The sequence below is a fragment of the Populus trichocarpa genome, chromosome 8, assembly GCF_000002775.5.
Source record: "Populus trichocarpa isolate Nisqually-1 chromosome 8, P.trichocarpa_v4.1, whole genome shotgun sequence".
Classification (NCBI taxonomy): Eukaryota; Viridiplantae; Streptophyta; class Magnoliopsida; order Malpighiales; family Salicaceae; genus Populus; species Populus trichocarpa.
This window is the reverse complement of record NC_037292.2, coordinates 10,875,502-10,890,944: the sequence shown is the minus strand read 5'-3', so window position 1 is coordinate 10,890,944 and position 15,443 is coordinate 10,875,502.

The window sequence follows — 15,443 nt, the reverse complement described above, 5'->3', positions numbered from 1 at the left end:
AGATATGATTTATATTATTAATTTTTTAATATACCCCCTCAAGTGAAAGCTCTTTGATTTTAAAATTTGCACATGCACACACTACCTTGTGTATAATTTTTATTAATTAAAATGACAGTGATGAGATTCGAATTCATGATCGCTTGGTTAATAAAACTCTAATACCATATTAAAAAAACATTCTCAACCCAAAAAACTTAATTTATTAGGGCTCGCCTGATACATAGAACCTTTCTTATTAAATTTCGGGAATGATGCTTGTTCGAGATTATTTTTTTTAACTTCAAGAGATCAGTTGAGCAAAAGAATGCCATACCATCAATTCCTCTAACTCATAAACGGAGATGTAGAGAAGGAGAATTGAAAACTTGTTCAAACTTGAAGGGGGTGATTGAGATAAAATAAAGTTTTGGGGCTATAACGAGACACTGCGTAAACAGATTTAAGACTGACAGAAATAAAATTAACAGGAGAAAGGCCTAAGCATTTCAAATTTAGAACATTTATTCGCATGATGTTAAATGTTAAGCTCGAGCCCAACCCTGAAATTATACTTTAAAGGGAGGAGCAAGGAATGTTCCTAAACCCAATTATTTTAGATTCGCGCCACCTAACCGTGAAATGTTCCTACACCGAAGAACTGCTGGCATTCCACGAAACCGACCCCGTAGGAAAAATGGACTGCAGCAGAGCTATTTGATTTTCTCCTCGGCATGTCCTACTATTCTCTCGCACACCAGTCTGGAGGAGAATTCTTCTAGCAAGCTCGTTGTCTGATCAATTCCCATTCATTCTTTAATGGAATAGGGAAGGGGCAGAGCTGCGGCTATCAGGAATGGGCGCTAGCCTATGACTAAAAGTGCCGACTATCTATGAACTATGAATGATCAGGATCGGAATGCCAATCTACGAGATGAGCCTACGAAAGATTTAAAGTTCAGACTATGATGACTACCAATTTAAAACCAACAAAACCACAATCTCCACCTTGCTTTAACTAGTCTTGTTCTTCTCCTTCTTCATCCTCACATTACTCTTTTTATTTCGACCTGGGGTTCAAAAACCATCAATTGGCTCGACAACCTTCTTCTTTGGTCTTCAAGCTCGAGTTTGCAATGAATATTGTTTTAGTACTTTTACAAGACATGTAAAAATAATATTTTTATTAAAAAATAATAAAATAGCATTTTATTTAGCACCTTTTCTTGAATAGTATAAAATAAGCTGTTGAAGAACTAGAATATATTTTTTTATTTTTTTTTAACTCTTCATTCAGCATCTCCACGTACAGGAGATGCTCTTATATTGAAATTTTTTGATAAGTTGTAGGGTGTCAACAACGGTGTAATAAAAGTTTCAGTTATACTTAATCATAGCACAAATGATTTTGTATAATTAATGGTATATATTTTAATAATAGGTCAATGAATTAGATATAAATATGGATATGGATATCCTAAAACTTTACTTGAATTAAATATAAATATTAATTTTGTATTTAAGTATGGGTGAAGGTAGTACAAAAATTCGGCATTTGGTTATTCATTATGCTATACGATTAAACATATCAAATTGCTTGATATAAAATACTGTATCATGCGGTAAGTAATTAAAATCACTTCACTATTTATTAATCTATTCTTGTGCTGTTTGAATTAAATTACAATTAAGGGTACAGTGCTTAAATTCAAGACTCTTTTCTGAAAATAAAATTACTTGAAAAATGAATGCTTCAAAATTCTTTTAAATAATATATGAAAAAAAGAAATCAGAATAAAAACATTCCATAGTTTTTATCTAAGTAAATTTAATTAAGACCAATGTAAGCATTATTGATATTTTTGTAATTAAAGAATTTTTTAAGATTTTAAATAACAAGTTTTAAATCTCAAAAAGTCTCTTAATTCCCAATTTTTAAGGTTGTCTTGGTCAATATTATTTTGTGAGTCTGTTAACTTATTGATTTAACTAGATCAATTCTTAATATAATTAAATATAAAATCCAGCTCGACTCAATAAATATAGATTTAATAATTACTGTTTATACATAATTTGATGAACATAAGAAAGAGAGTAGGATCATGTTCTACGTTTTATGAGGGAAACTTGGCATTTTTTTTTATCGTTGTTTCCGGATTACTTAGTATTTATTGACAGCCCACAAAAAGAAAAGGGGATGGAAGCGATTTTCCTCCTAAAACACAATTTACATCCTTTTTATTTAATTTATTTTTTTTTTCTTCTCAATTTCGAAATTTTCTTTTCTTTTTTATTTAAATTTTATGATTAGCGGGTTCCATGATAAGGATGCAGGCGAAGTCTATTTAATAAACTCACCAGCAACAAGTTTACGCATTTAAGGAGAAACACTTAATTGAAAAAATAGAAATGATTAGAAAATATTACAGTTAATAGTAGCTTAATTTTTCATTGCCTCTGAGTAGACGAAGTACAATCCACTGCCTAATCATCTGCTTTCACTTCGTGTTGCACCAAAGCTAGCGCAGTAGCATATCTGAGAGAAAGTATCATTAGCCCGCTATTACAACAGAAACACAGTCGAGTAGGCAAAATAAAGACTTAAAAATGGAACTCATATTATATGCATTAATTAAGCCAACGTTCGAAAGCTAAGCATATGTATCTCTGAACTTCAAGTGATGCTATGCTAGGCATGCAAAACTGTAACAACCATGGATCAACTTGTTTTATGTAAGTTGTTTTTTTTTTCTTTTTAAAATCCTTGTTTAAAAGAATTAAAGGGATTTATTGTAGATACCGACTATAAATCGTCATGGTTAATAAAAATAGATTAAAGATAATAAATTAACTGATTATTCAAGATATAAACTTTACTTTTAAACTGCATATTTTTTTAATACATCATCAAAAACTAAAACAAATCACCTTATAAATGCATTAATTTCTATTGAAGAGATAAAAGAAACCACCATCCCCGCATATGATTTGTGAACCAGAATACATACAAGCTTTATATATCCATTTAAAACACAATCCCAGCATAGGTTCATACGTGCACTTCACTAACATTTTCAACTGGTCTCTCTCTTTCACTAATTGAACGCGAGCCATTCCCGGGTCCCTTTTAAGAATACAAGTCACTTGTATTGTCGTTGTCTAGCTAGCATTACGGTCTCCCAAGACCATCCTTAAAATGGCATGTAACAAGGCCTTATCAGCGGATCCTCCACCCAATGTCCTTGATGAAAATGACAACTGCAACCTCCGGTAATAGTTGGGAGAATCAAACTAGTGACGCTTTTGCTTATTTGGGTACTCTTTGGAAAAAGGAAAGCCATATGGAATCTTGTCCACATGGAGATTCCTACCAAAAGAGAGGTGCCAAACTTGAACTACCAAGATAGGAGCCAGACTTCGTGTATCTAAGCATAAACATCTTCCGTATGTTTGTGTGGATGCTGTGTACTTGAAAAATTTGCCAGTGAGTACATGCGTCTAGATAAAAGAGAGATGTGACATATACTAGGAAAGATAGAGATAACTCGAGGGTCGGAACCATCATCCTTCACACACACACACACACACACACACATGCACACACACATATATTAGCATCTTTAATTTTCTGTTCTCTTGTATGCACATGGCTGTTCCATAATGTAGCAATGTGTAAATTTGAAGGACTCGAATTAGTTTAAGGGGTTCACATTCAAGCTAAAGTGAAATGTGAGTTTAATGAAATACAAGCACCAATCACAAACTAAAATAACTCAAACGAAGCCCAGATGTAGAAATAAATGTGAGAAAACTAACATTTCTACATCTAAACTTCATTGACAGATTTCTCTATCGAAATTCAAAGGCTAATTTACCGTGACCTGGGATTTAACTAGATATGTGGTCTTGCAGCACTCTGAATATAGGATGATAAAATAAAAAATTTGTGGTATGAAATCTTATATCAGGTTTGGGGTTGCGGTCCTCTCAATGACAGCATAAATCGTCCCGTCGATCGCTATAGCATCACCATTAATGCTCATTTAGCCAGTCCACAACATTATAGATGGCTTTATGATTGCAAATGAGCTGGTGAGTGATCTAAAGAAGCGAAAAGCGGCAGGTCTGATTTTCAAGATTGATTTTCATAAAGCCTTCGACTCAATCTCCTGGGATTACCTAGATGATATCATGGGTTATATGGGGTTTGGCAGAAAATGGAGAACCATGATTTATGAATGTCTTTCTTCAACAAAACTCTCGGTCCTCATTAATGGATCTCCTTCAAAAGAATTCTCTGTTCGGCGAGGACTGCGTCAAGGAGACCCGATTTCCCCTTTTCTGTTTGACATAGCTGCTGAGGGCCTCTCAGTCCTCTTTCAAAGGGCATCTAGTGAGAACATTATCAAAGGGCTGCAATTTGCATCAGGAATTTTCATCAGCCACCTACAATATGCAGATGACACGTTAATATTCATCCCGGCAGATATTGATCAATTAGTTCAAGTCAAAAGAATTTTAAGATGGTTTGCTTTGTCTTCAGGCCTTCATATAAACTTCCATAAAAGCTCCATTATTGGTATCAATGTCGATGATCAATTGTGCCTGCGCTTGGCTACATCTATTTTCTGCAGGTCAGACTCCCTCCCAAGCAAATATCTTGGCATGCCACTAGGAGCCAATCCATCTCGTATCTCTACATGGAAGCCAGTAATAGAGAAGTTTCGTAAAAGGCTTCATATGTGGAAAGGGAGATTACTAAGCATGGCTGGTCGTCTATGTCTCATTAAAAGTGTCCTTAATTCCTTGCCTATTTATTTTATGTCGGTATTTAAGATGCCAAAAGGGGTAGGCAGGCTTCTTTCATCCATCCAAAGGCGTTTCTTGTGGTGTGGATGTACCAAGCAAAGATCTTTCTGCAAGATCCAATGGAGACTAGTGATACGTGATAAGAAACAAGGAGGTCTCGGTGTAGGCTCCCTTATATCGAAAAACAGAGCCCTGCTGCTAAAATGGATCTGGAGACTCTCTTCCCCAGGTACAAGTTTATGGAAAATGATTATCTCTTCGATGTACAATCCGGCTTATGAGAATGGGGTTCCAATTTTCTACAACCAACCCTCCAAGATCTGGAAGGATATTATTTCCATTGTTCAAACTGACGTTCACCACGTCTTCACGAATCATTGCAAATTCATGGTGGGGAATGGCAGTTTAACATCCTTTTGGCTAGACAACTGGATTGGTGACTCCCCTCTTAAAATAGCCTTCCCTAGGCTATATCTTTTGTCTTCATCTAAATCTGCTTTGGTGGCTGACATGGGTAGATGGAGCAATGGAATCTGGCTCTGGTCCCTACAATGGCGCAGACCTCTATTTCATTTTGAACAAGAACAACTTTCAATTTTATCATCCTTGCTGGAATCCAAGCCAATGTTCTGCCACAAGATGGATAAGAAAATCTGGACCCTAACCAGTGATGGCCTCTTCAGTGTAAAATCTTGCTCCAAAATAATGGACCAGCTGCTCTATGGTGGTGCCAAACCATTCCAATCTTTTGTTTGGATAAAACTAAGCCCACCGAAAGTGCAACTTTTCCTTTGGCTCCTTGTCCAAGACAAAGTAACCACAAGAGATTTTCTATTTCAGCATGACTACCTAACCCTTCAAGAGTCAAGATGCGCTTTCTGTAATAAAAGCCTGGAATCTACAAGTCACCTCTTCATTCACTGCCACTTCACTTGGAATATATGGATGAAATTGCTTGCTAATCGGGGTGTTTGTAGTGTTTTTCCAAAATCTGTTGATGATATGTGCTACCAATGGTCCTCTATGGTTAAAGGCGAGCAGCAGAATCTCTCATGGGAGCTTCTTTTCTCTTGTGTTGTTTGGAATCTTTGGCTTCATCGAAATGATGTTATTTTTAATGAGACTGCCCCTAACCTTCAAATTTGTTTCTCCATGGTGCGTCAAAGTATTGCTTTATGGCTGAGGCTTGATTCCAACTCTTTAGACCTTAATTAAGAGAAAGTTTAGTCGAGAGAAGTTGGTTTCTTAGGTTTTGTTTTGTTCCCATTTTGTTGCTCTCCCTTGTTTCATGCAACAGTTTTAATGCTTTCCTTTCCTCTACTTGTTCATCTGATGTAAGTTAGGCTATTATCTTTGTAGCCTTTTTTCTTAATAAAATTTCGACTATTAACAAAAAAAATTTAGCCAGTCCACACGATCTGCGCTGTCGTGGTCCGCGAATATATATAGAGCCTAAGTCTCGAGGAGACTGGCGCATATGACCACACCATAGTCCTAACAATGCTTTGGTTCGCAGGCTTCTCCAAAATGCATCCAAATATCAAACAATCAAACAGGCATTCAGAGGCCAAAAGGTTACACCAACTCAGAAGTTCGGCTAAGTTTGCTTTTCACGTGTAAATAAGAAACTAGGCAAATACTTGGTTCATTTGATCTGAAGGTTATTTATTTCGCATTATGTTCATAATTTACAACTGGATCTCCTAAAATTAAAGAGTACAATGTTTTCAATTTAATAATCTCTCTTGTCGTCATTTTCAGTACCATCCTTTTCTTCTTCATCGTCATCAAACATGGAAGAAATATACAGGAAAGTGATCTAACATCAGAACAGGACAGGAACTTCAAAGAATAATATTATGTATGCCGTAAAACTCATGCTTTCGTCATATTGAAACTATAAGCTAGAAGAGAGAAGAGACCCACAAGAGGATCTATAAATGTTAAAGAAACAACTTTTCAAATAGGACAATCTTACTATTCTATTACTGTACCACATATATTCTCCAGATCTCAATTAGTCTCTCCACCTTACTATTTCCATGAAATCTTACACTGCTCAAAGTTGCAAAATCACACACACACAAAAACACACAAAGGTTCTTGACCAGTCTCAAATTAATGATGATATCTTACGATCTCAACTCCTTTCCACAAAACATAAGATCACAGCTATTAACTTTGGGTGGTGTGTGGTGTGGGTGTGTAACAAAGATTTAAGACAGAAAATGACCAAGATCCAACTCACAAAGTGAGAAGATTGAACAGATCAACCTTATGAGAACCTGGGAAAGGGAAGCTACAAAGGAAAAAAGAGCAATTTTTTCAAAACATAAGAATAAAAATTTAGTTTCTGTTTCATGAATCTATAACTGGATCAATTGGCCCACTAAACAATATACTGAGTGCAAATCGAGAGGAGAAATGCTAGTTTTAAAAATGCAAAATATTTAAAGAAAACATTGGCTCCTCTCTTTTTCTCTGATCTCACACACACTTTAATTTGTAAGCAGTTAAACTAGCAAGGAACGCACTTCACAGAAACCCTAGCCACTCTATTAATTAAGGTGAGCTTTAATTCCAAATCAACTAAAAATGAAGGTGATATGAGAGGTTTTTTGAAACCCTAAATGAATGCTATTATTTTGAAATTTGTTGCCGCTGATCTAATCAAGCCAGAATTAATTCATATAACCGTACTATAAAACCCTAACAGAAAAATAAGATAATACATAAATTATAAGTAATCTACAGGAAATAGAGGAGGCATACCAAATTAATTAACAAGTTCCGTACAACTGGCTAATTATAGGACTCTCAGGGCTCAATCACCAAAGCATCAGGAGGGATCTTGAAATCATGGAACTGTACCGAGACGCAAAAATCCTGTAACCCAGAACCTAACAAACCTTAGCACTGGAAATTTTCCGCACAAGTCTCACATAATAAAAGAGCAGAAACACAACAAAGAATACAGTACTAAACACACACACAAAAAAAAAACAATTTTTTAGTGCAAACACAACAGTAAGAAGCAAACCCCAAGAACTACAGATGAGCCTAAATGATATATCTTCATAAAGAAGATCACTTACCTTTCTAGGGATTGGACAAGGAAAACCTAATATTAGCTAGCCATCTAAGAAAGTATAATAAGAGGAAATTAATTAGGGTTTATTTAGAATTAGAAATTAGGGTTTCTCGTGATACCAACTTCAGGTGAAACTGCCACATGATCTGTTCTTTCCTCGACAAAGGAGGGAGGTTAAGATCATGCTGGCAGCTTCAACTGATAGTGGTGCACGATAAGAAGATGCACAGTCTCATCAGAAGAGCTAGCGTATGGTATAGATTAAAAATACCAGGAGCTGCCAATTTTATACAAGCACAAGAGTTTCTCTGGTGGTGCTTTGATGTGAAGAGAGGAGAGGATAAAGGAGGTATAAATAGAAGGATGAGGAGAGGATTGAAAGGGAATTTTGAATTATCAGGTTTATTTATTTATTTATTGGTAGATGGAATATATAAATAGCTAGGAGGACTGTGAAAAAGCTATAGCTATAGTGAAGATTAATATTATAAATATTAAAAACAGGATTTATAGATGGAAAATGTGAGAGGTGGTCCCTAAGGATGCAAATTGAATATTGTCACGCCAAGAATAGCACCATGCAGTTTTGCAGACAGGTTAGTGAGTATTTCTATATATATTGTAAGAGCATTAATAACTTTTCAGGCTGGGGCCTGAGAGAGTGGGGGACTAGCTCTCTGAGAAGTAAAGCATCAACCCATGAGCCAAAAGGGTGGGTGTAGAAACGCTAGTGAGTATCCGAGGGGACCATATCTCTAATCATCTAATATATATTTGCATGGTAATTACATAGGCAAATATTGCATAAGGTTCACACATAATTAAAGAAGAAAGGAAATGGAGTAGCATCTCCACCGAAGAAAATTTAGTGAATCTCTCTTTGCTGCCCGCTCTCTCTGACGATAATTTGATGTGCATTTAACCCAATTCCATATAAGCATCTCTTCTTGGTTCACTGGTAATAACCTTTTTCTTTGCAAACTTGCCATATCTTGGATATTTGCCAATCCTACATCTGATTAATTGGTGCCAGCTACACATCATTACCAGTTATTAGAAACATATCTGATCTAGACAATCAGGAAAATCTTGCTTGTTTAAGTGTTTCTTTTTATTTAGAAATTAAGCAGCTCTTTTGGATGCGCTTGGTGTGATGATGGAACCAGGTGCATACGCAGTGTCATAGCTAGTGAATGGAGTTTATGATGCAGTTCAATTATAATGGAGTTTAATTAGTGTTCCCAAGCCCTGATTCGATTTGCCTAACCTTTCGGGATATCATTTACCGATTTCAAAATCCCAACTATATACCTTTTTCTGATCTCAACATCTGTTTTATCGCGTTGATGATTTCTTTAAGAATTTCTCTCTCTCAATCTCTCTCTCGGAATAGATTCCTTTTCGTTGTTATGTTCCTCATCATACGAATATTGATGCGTACTATCGTTAGAAGTTCACTGCATCTGCTCTGCAGTGGACCAATGAACACTCAACGTTGCAATTCCGACAACCTAGGTTAATATATACCTTCGTCTAGGGTTTTATAGCCAACACACACACACACACATATATATATTCTGCGCATATGATCTACATAATATCTTAGATGCGTGGTGTCCAAAGATTTCATTAGTTAATTACTCAAATATGGTGTCGAACTTAATTTATCAAGCTTACAAAAAAACTCCATGCCTTTTCTTTTCTTTTCTTTTTTATGATAAGAAAGCAATCTCAGGGTGGACGTAGTTTACTGAAAGGTTTGGTTATCTATTCATATAAAAAATTTGCAATAGAGGGCTGCGTATGCCTTTCGGTATCTATGCAGGATATCTCATATATATCTATATGGTTGTAGATATTCCAGATAATATATATACAGCCATACTTGTAATTAACCATGATTTAATTAATTTTTATTTTTGTGCAGTCGCTCGCTGCTTTTTTTGTATATCTGACAGTGCCCAGTGTCAATAATTGATCAGCCTGATTGCAGAATCCTTTCTAAAATCAATGAATTGTCAGAAACCCAACTAGAAATATTATTTCCCCCTAAAATATTCTTTGAAGTAGTATATTATATAATAGGAATTGAATTAATTACAGAATAAGATAGATAATTTAAAAATCCAGGGTAGCATCTATTCCATAATAAATGGTTGCCACGCAAGACCACAACATGCATATATATCAAGCATGGATTCAAAAAGTTTCTTGAATCATTGATTTGATGCAAAAACCATATTCCCTTGACAAAATCTCAAAGATTCCCACTTGAGATTTAAATTACCTTAGTATCAACTTCTGTCACATCTCTTCACCCAGCTTATTAATATTAATAATAATAATAATAATAATTATTATTATTATTATTATTATTATTTTTATGTTATTTTGCTGGTAGAGATATAATTCAAGGTCACGCTTTGAATGTATGTATATAATTAATGTGCTAGTCTCGCATATAATTAATGTAGTGGACTGCATATATTCACCAAACATAGATATGTAAGTATACGAGGGGGGAAAATTAATTCCAAGAGTATAGAACAATTTTTTTTCTTTCTTTTTATTTGACTATTCGAACCTGACTTCACCAAACTAAGAGTGTGCATGGTTTAGGTCGGGTCGGTTTATGTTTTTTTTTTGTTTGAATCTGATCCACCAACTCAATATATTTCATATCACAACCCGACCTTAACCGTGAAAACACAAATAAAATCTAATTTTGTAATTTTATTTTGAATCCAAAATGTGCTCTATAACTGAAATTGAAAGAAAAGCATCTCATAAATACTTTATAATTCAAAACATAGAGGATGGAAATAGAGAAGGATGGAAAGATCAGAAATTAGATCATAATAAAAAAACATGAGATTTGTGTGTGTGTGTGTGTGTGTGGACACTTGGCCACTTGGTATTATGTAAAAGAAATCATTTTTTATTTTCAGAATTAATTAATTATGCATGACATCTCATGTTAAGTTATTCAGTTAATTTGTTTGAAAAGATGTCTTTTAGATTTTATAGACATATTGATCTAAATATGTACGCCTTTAAATTTTACAGACATATTTGCTGAAAAGATATTATTTTTCTTATAAATATTAGTTTGATATTGGTAGAAATTAATTAGAAAACAATCTTTTTCTCTCTCTAGTCTTTCTTTACAAACTCTCATTTAACATTTATTATAAATTCTTAAGAAACTTATAGAGTTATTGTCTATAAGTTTCAAGATTTTATTGTATCTTGAAGGTATATTATTTTAACTATGAAACAAATATAGTAGAGATAATTAATATCTTAAAGATAGATCTTTACGTCTCAAAACTATTTTTTATACACATTGACTTAACAAGTTTAATGTATTAATTTGTAATGAAGTCCAAGAAATGCCAAGTTGTGTACTGGTTTGTGGGGAAAAAAACTTTACTCATTGCTTGTTATATACATAATAGAATTTCTTCCAGAAAATTAAAATTTTCTCCATACAAATTATGAAAGAAAAGAAAATCAAACTTAAATTATCTTAAAGTTTTGGGTTGTCTTGCCTTTTATACAGTTCTGGATGCTAAAAGGATAAAATTAGAACTTAAAGCTTTAAATGATAATTTTGTTGGCTATGCTTAAAATTCAAAAGCATATAAAATATTAGATTTGAGTTTTAATATAATTGTGGATCTAGAGATGTTGAGTTTATTAAAAATAAATTTCAAACTTATTCCAATTCAATTAGTTAATGAATCAATGAATCTAAAATTAAAATAAAGTTAACAAATAAAACAGGTTTTGATCAAGTTCTAGAAATAAAAGAATTCAAGTGGATCATCCTGTTGAAATTCGGAGAATCTAGTGTGATAGAAAATAAAAGAATTTGTGTTCAGATTATATATCTTCACAATCTATTGTTTTCTTAGTTGAAGTCAATAGAACTAATGTGCGTAATAAGATACAAATCTTATTAATAGTAGAAAATGATCCTAAAATATACAAAGAGACAATGATGTTTTAAGATGTTGCTTTTTAAAAAGAGATAGTTAATGATGAGATGAATTCATTATTGTATAACAACACTTGGACTATTGATTTGCCTCCAGGCTCCAAGGTAATTGGATGTAAATGAGTTTTTAAAAGAAAATATAATAATGATGGATCAATTTAAATTTTTAAAGTAAGGTTAGTAGCAAATGACATTAAATAAAATGAAGGAATAAACTATTTTGATACATATATGGTGACTCGTATAACATCTATAAGAATACTTTAAATTTTATGATCAATCTATAATTTAAATGTACATTAAATGGATGTTAAGGTAGCTTTTCTCAATGGTGAATTGGATGATAAGGTCTATATGGAATAACTAGAGGGTTTTTTTTTCTACTAGAAAATGAGCATAAAGTCTACAAAATAATTAAATGGTTATATGAATTGAAACAAGTTCCTGAGCAATGGCATGAGAATTTGATTTTGAAATTTTAGAATATAGCTTTGAACATAATAGTGTTGATAAATATATTTATTTTAAATTTACAAATAATTTTGGTGTGATTATATATTGTTATGTAGATAATATGATCATTATTAGTACTAACATGAATGGTGTTAATGATACAAAAATATATCAAATTAATTAAGTTAAAGAAAGAAAATTTTTGATACACTATCTATTGATAAAATTAATGGGATATATATATTTTACCTTGTTCTTCCCTAAACAAGATATGAAAAGTTTGGTATGACAATTGAGGAATCAAAATAAAGAATCAAAGTGTTATTTTTAAATTTAATATTGTGTTTAGAATGACTGATGGGTTGTATAATGAAAATGGTGATAATAGTGTAATAACAATAATATTTTTTTAAAAAAAATAATCTCATCACCAATAATTAACCAATGACATTAAGGATAATTAATAGCATTGTATTTTTGGGAGACAAAAAATTGACACCAACCACCATCAATAGTGGTGATAGAGGCAGTGGTGTAAGAGTATGTATGTAATTATAAATAAAAATAATATATAATTCTTAAAAAATAATCTCATTCCCTTTCCTTTTTTTTACACCACCTATATACATAGTAACGAAGCTATGTCAAACTTTTCTTTCCCTTTTTCACTCTTCTTTTTCATTCCATCTTCATTTTTTTTAACCAAATAAATACCTTCATAAAACGTCAAATTTTATTTTTATTACATCATCTCTAGTTATCAAAAATAAAAAAGTCACAAAAATACCAATAAAAATAGTAAGATTTACCAATGGATTGATGTATCGGTAGACGAGGTGTAATATAAAAATCATTATTTAAATTAATTATCTAATTAAGTATGAAATCATATTAAAAACGCATTCGATAACAACTAAGATTTCATTTGGTTTGATTTTTATAGATTTATGCAAGTTTTTTTTTAATTTTTAATTCATAAAAAATTTATAGATATGTTTAGTTAAAAAAAAAATTACTTTAAAAAAATATTACAAAATTGAGTTCAAAAGGTTAAATTTTTAACTTTTAGCTTATAAATTCTAACTTATACCATGGTTTCATTTGGCATGCATGAATTTTTTAAATTTTAACGCATAAAAAAGTAAAGAAATATGTTTAGCTAAAAATAACTTTTAATTTAAATAAAAAGTTTGTGTTACAATATTGAGTGAAGATTTTGATTTAACCAAGAGTTAATAATTTGAACTCTTGATTTATAGATCCTAACTTATACTACATATGTTTTCCATAAAAATTGTTTGGAGAAGTTCTTACTAAATATCATTTAAATTTATTTTTGTCATAAGTTATTTATGAAAAACAACTTTCAATTAAACTATGATTCCAAGTCAATAATCACTTTTTATAAGTCATGTTAAACGTACTCTGCATCTATTATTAAAAAAAAAGAAGTTGTTTTGAGTTGTTTTTAGTAAATATATTTTCAATTTTTTTTTTAAAAAACTTTTAAATTATGATTCGAAGTAAAAAATCACTTTTCGTAATTTATTTTTAATCTAATTAAATTGAATCAAAATACCAACTGATTACGGAACGTCTAAATTTCTACTTATTGTTTACTCACATTCTAAGTAATCCGTTCTTCCGAGCTAATTTGCTAATATAATTGGTCTAAATTATAGAATCATCACGTTGACGAGAGGCCCTTGCAAGGCCACAAAGACTTTAATGGGCGGGTTATACTTTGTGGAGACCTGGCTGAGGTCCGGTTGCTGAACACTGGCGTGCATGATTTTGTCCTCTAGTTAAGTGTAACTATTCCTCCTCGGCAGTTCTGCATGTCAATATCTCTAGAAAACACATGATTCACCGATTGAACCACCGTGGTCCGTGTAAAACCCTCCAGTCGGAGGGTTGCAATCTTGCAGAGCATCCAGCAAAAAAAAAAAAAAGAGCCTTTTTTATCAAGAACCTAGCTTGTACAGATTCATGGTCTTACGTTATCAAAGCATCGCGTGTAATTTTTGGGTCAACATTCGTGAATATATGGATCGTAAAAGTCACTTAAAAAGTTAAATATTGATACTAAAGAAGTAAACAAAGGGGAGGTAAGCTTGCGTTATAATTATATACGAAACCAGGCACCTAATCTAGGGGGTCCATGGAGCATATGATACCACGAGATACGTCAAAACATGCGTGTAAACCCAACAAGTATCTTCATTGAGGACCGAGGTTCTCTGCCCCCCGCTGTCCTCTGGTAGTTTTTATTTTATTTTATTTTTTCATATTTTTTAACTACAACTTTACACAAAACACATGACACAGAGGGAGAGACAAGGGTGTTTTTTATGTGTGTTTTCAAATAACCCCGATAAAGCCAAGATTATTGAAACTCTTGTATCTTCCTATCTGGTCCTTCTTGGCATGCAGAATTAAGGGCACAATGCGCGCGGCGAGGTAGCTACAATGGTCCCCGGAGGCCCGGCCTTATAGTATTGTAATATGACCTTAAAGGGTCAGGTAGAATTAGATAACTCCATAACACAGTCGAGCTGCAAGATGGAAATGGTATCTTGTCATTGCAGCGCGCTGATACACGGTGAAGCTGGCTGCAATCCGCACAGCATGGCATCATTCTCTCTCCAACAAAAACAGTTGCGGAAGTGGAAAATGGCTACATGATTACACGTACCTGGTTGCAGCAAGTCAAAAACACAGGCCGTAATCTATCCATATGGTTCCACCTCTATTCGGAACATACTTAGCATGTGTAATTGTCACTTCCTAGGAGATTGCTCTAGTTAACTACACGCCCACTCCCGCTTCTCTAATTCGTCATCTTGAAGGAAGGAAAACCACGCACGAGTAGGTTTTGATGTGTTGTTGTGATCATAATATTGAGCGTTTTTTTATTTGACATGTGAAAAGCCTCCCCTCTCCTCGCGGTGTAACCACTAGCCAGGAGCCGCTTCCAACAACATGAGCTGCGGATTGGAAATTATTCTGGTGGACGTAAAAAACAACATTGCAGGGTAAAAAAGAACAAGGATTCCTTGTATTAAATTACCTTCCATGGTGTTTTACTAAACACAATCCAAGGGTAGAACA